We start from the raw sequence: 4538 nt of genomic DNA on the forward strand, positions 1-4538 counted from the left end.
GGGGGGCGTGCAAAGGCCGCCGACCACATTTTCTCTCACTAAAGTTTATTACTGCACACACATCTATCGGGCGTGCATTCATACGAGCTCGCATTCACATCAAATTTCCGTGGACGAGGTGTATGATTGATCGGCAGAATATGTAACTAATTGAAAGCGCCTCCTTGACTGTATAATAGCTGTTCTTTTGCTTGCGAATAAGAAATTCAAGTTCTTATGTATGCATTGGAGTTACATATGCCGAGGGAACGAAGGACAAAGGCTTAGGGCTTAACAGTTGGTGTCGTCGCAGCTCACTTGTTTTATCCATTATTGTATTCTATTTTTGTTCTGTAATTGCTTTGCCCCCTTATTTTGTCGTAATTTCGTCATCGTAATTTATGTTCAATGATCCAATTTAAAGCAACTAAATATTGCTTGTATGGTAACCATTGGTTTTATACCCTGTTATTGTTGTTGAATCTGTGTCTCCGAAATTTTGATTATTAGGAGGAGAGAAGGTTATCATTTTAAATTTAATCTAGTGTCATTAAGATATTTAATTTAATTAATTTATATAGCATAATAGCATATTAATTTAAATGGTTTGATTTCTGCTTTTTAGTGGCGTGACTTGTTTTGATTGTTGAGTTGAATGAAAATTAGAAGGATTTAAATTTAAATTAAAATTTCTGATTTTGGTTATCATAGTATTTCACTTTCCTACTCTATTTGATAATAGATTTTTGGGATAAAAATAGGGATAAACCGCAGGGTAGTTATTTAGTGCAGTTCTTTGAAGCATAGGATATATAGTAAAATGAGTTGAACTATGGTAGGGTAAATTGTTCACCTTTATTTTAAGCATCTCATATTATGCGTAGGCAAATCATTTATAAGACTTTATGTAACGATCTGATTCACTAGTAATAACAATTCGTTGAATTCAAACTATCGAGTTATTGTTGTTTGTAGGTTGAGTCGTTATATTCGGTATTAGAATAGGTATATTAGCTGAAAGTGTGAGACTGGCTTTATATTGTCAGATGATCTTGAGCTGTGTGTGATTGCGTGACGAGGAAAAGACAAATTTATACCACTTTATGCCCCACCAGAAAAAAGTTGTGTACATGTCCAATCTTTAACTATTTAATTTGAGAAAACAATCAGTACACGTGGCGTCACGATAGTGCCTTATTACACGTGGTGTTTAGGGGGTGTTCCCACCTTCTCTCCCCAAACCCTTTTTCCTGAACCGTCCGCCCCTGTCTTTCCTTCGCTCTCTTTCTCTCCCTCGCTCTCTCTCTCCTCCTCTCTCTACCCTCCTGAACCGAACGGCCGACCCTCTCTCCCTCTCTCTCGCGTCGTCTCTCTACCTCCCTCTCTCTTCTCAACCAATTGCATCCCTCTTTCTCCTGAACCGATCGCCTCCCTCTCTCCCTTCCCTCTCTCTCTCGCACTGTCTCTCTACCTCCCTCTCTCTCCTGAACCAATTGGCCCCCTCTCTCTCCTGAACAGATCACCTCCCTCTCTCTCCCCCCCCTCTTTCTCTCTCTCTGTCCCCCTCTCTCTCTCTATCGCGGTGTCCCTACCGATCTCTCTCATGCCGGGTTTCTCTCTCTTCGATCTTGGAGAGAACAGTGCGGATCCTCTCTAAGCAACCGATGGCCTCCCTCCCTCTCCCCCTCTCTCTCTCGCACCGTCTATAGGTGACCCCTAACCCTATACCTCTGAGCTCTACAGGTGATGTTCTCTCTCGCCTTTGTATTTACTATTGTGTTCTCTCTCTTGCCTTTGTATTTGCAGTGTCCATTGCCTCTGACCCTAGATCTATTTGGCTCCTACTCCTTAGAGGGGCACCAAAAAACAATGACCCCTATTACCAGAAGCTCTGTTAAAAAAAAAAAAAAATGTAGGGATATTGTGAGACCTTTTAAAAAAAATGTAAAGATATCCTGAGATCTTACTTGATATCACAGTAAATCTTATCATCATTCTCTTCACTATAGCTTGCTTGACAAAGGGCTTATACTTCAAAAACTGATCACTAAAGCCTACTGGACAATAAGGGCTTATTTTGTGTGCTTCTAAGCCTATAAATAGCATGTACTTTTACCTAAAAAAACAGTAGTAGCCTCTCTCTCTCTGCAGTGTAAGGTGAGCTATTCTTATTGGCTAGAGGACCCTCTGTCTGTTTCTATACTAACTTATTATATCCCACCGCCTCCCCTCTCCACTATTTATAGTTTTTTGTTTTACTTTCTATTGCTCTTTAATTTACTACACTAAACTGATGGATTTGGTACTTTTTTGTGGCCTGGCTGTTTTCTAACCTTGATTCCTGGCTACATTTTTTTTAATGACTCTGGTTTTCGTTTTCGAAATTTTGTTTTTGATTAATTTGTCCCTTTCCTATCTTTTGCCCCTGAGCATGACCCCTCTTTAAGGGAGATTCAGTGTCAGAAAGGTTGGTCCACCTCTACACTAACTGCTGTGTCCTATAAAACAGAATATTGGATTGAGAAGGTTCCTTGGGTGTTCTATTCAAAGGCAACCATCTACCACAGATTGGATGGCCATTTCATGCAAACCCATCTAACACTGCTATATTGGGGGTTTTGTTCTAAGTGTTTCAAATCTTTTTTTTTTTTTTTTTTTTTTTTTTTTTTTTGGTTTTTTTTTTTTTTTTTTTTTTTTTTTTTTTTTTGTTATGTTTTGGATTTCTTTGCTTCTTGATCTAATTTCTTTGTTTTTTTGTTGGGGCGATAATGACAAGTGTATAAAAAAAAAAGTGCTCTGAACTTTCTTTGGACTATGAAACTGCCTGCTATTTCCTGAGAGAAATTTTGAACTTTCGTCTTCTATTACCTGAAAGCAATTTTTCCACCCGGCGAAGCATGACTTCGGTGTTCTATAGGAGGGCAACCATCTTGCAGAGATTGGACGACCTATTCAAGGGAAGCCATCTATTATTGTCTGTTCACTGATGATATTGGGTTTTTTCTTTTATGTTTTCTAACCCTCTCTTCTCTCCCAGCATGAAGTGCGGCCATGCCCAAATGATGAAGGAAATGCTTTTACTTGGTTCCATTTCCCACACTTTACTTGAGCCTATCTGTTTTATGTGTTTGGTTATATGTGTTTGGATTACTTGGTTTACTAACTTACTACCTACTATTATTATGTGTTGCAATTACTTGGTTTTTCTTTATTTTTCTTGCTATGTTTTTTACTCGGGTTTTTCGTTTCTTACTTACTCTTCTTTCTCGACTAGGTTCCTTGCTTCTTTGGGTCGATTTCTTTTTCTTCGTTATTTTCTTTTCTTATCCCTTCTCCTTTATTTACTTTGTTCTTTCCAGACTGTTTTCCTTGGCCCTTTTTCTTTTCTTTTTTCCTCTTTTTTGTTTTCGTTTTGTTTTGTTTTGTTTTGTTTTTTTTTTTGACGCGATGATGACAACTATCTCTTACAATCCATTTACATCTTGCGGCTATCTTACTCTCTGTGGCTATCTTACTCTCTTACTGCTTACCTTACTTCTTTGTGGTTGTGCTGTTAACTGTCTTCATGTTTTGCTACGTTCTCTTGATTGCTCTTATTAGGCCACACTTATTTGGTTTGTTTTGTTTTGATTACTTTACTTGGTTTGTTTTGTTTAAAATCTTGCACTGCCTTTCTTTAAAAAAATGTATAATTGGTCTGTTTTGTTTAAAATTTTTGCACTAACAATTTGTGCTACCCTTCCCTCTTTTACTTACTGAGATTCATCTTTCTTTCTTTCTTTCTTTTTTTTTTTTACCTGTTTCTTAATTTTCCCTTCCCTCTCTTCGCTTTTTGAATTGAATTGCTTGCTTTTAGTTGTCCTTTCTTCTTTTGTCTTGGTTTAATAGAATGTTATGGACTAATAAACTGTTGTAGATCGACTCAACTGTCTACACTAGACAGTTGTAACGACCCAGCCCACTAGCAACAATAACTCGTTGGGCCCAAACACCGGCCCAAAATGCTTAAGCCCAGTTATTATTACTAGTGTAAGAGTCTCTTATATACCCAATAACATCCCCATTCCTATCCAATGTGGGATTATTGGGGTGTGACAAATTCCTCCCGTTAAGGCCCTGATGTCCTCGTCACACACACAGCCCAAGATCACCAGGCAATGTGAGACTCATCTCGCTAGCCTTGTCATCCAGACCCTGGTATAGCCAGTCACCTTGTCATTCAGACTTCGGTATAGACTATCACCTTGTCTTTCAGACCCTGGCTCAGTCGAGACTCGTCACACATTTTCGGCTGGTGAACCGGCTCTGATACCAAATGTAACGACCCAGCCCCGTAGCAACAATAACTCGTTGGGCCCAAACACCGGCCCAAAATGCTTAAGCCCAATTATTATTACTAGTGTCTGAGTCTCTTATATATCCAATCACATTCTCATTCCTATCCAATGTGGGATTATTGGGGTGTGACAACAATACAGCTTTTCTATGTGCAACCATCTAACACTGTTCGGCTTCTTTGCTTACTTGCTCTTATTTTTAATTCTTTCCTTTTCTTCCTT

Source organism: Ananas comosus, linkage group 16 (genome assembly GCF_001540865.1).
Source record: "Ananas comosus cultivar F153 linkage group 16, ASM154086v1, whole genome shotgun sequence".
In the NCBI taxonomy this organism is placed as follows: Eukaryota; Viridiplantae; Streptophyta; class Magnoliopsida; order Poales; family Bromeliaceae; genus Ananas; species Ananas comosus.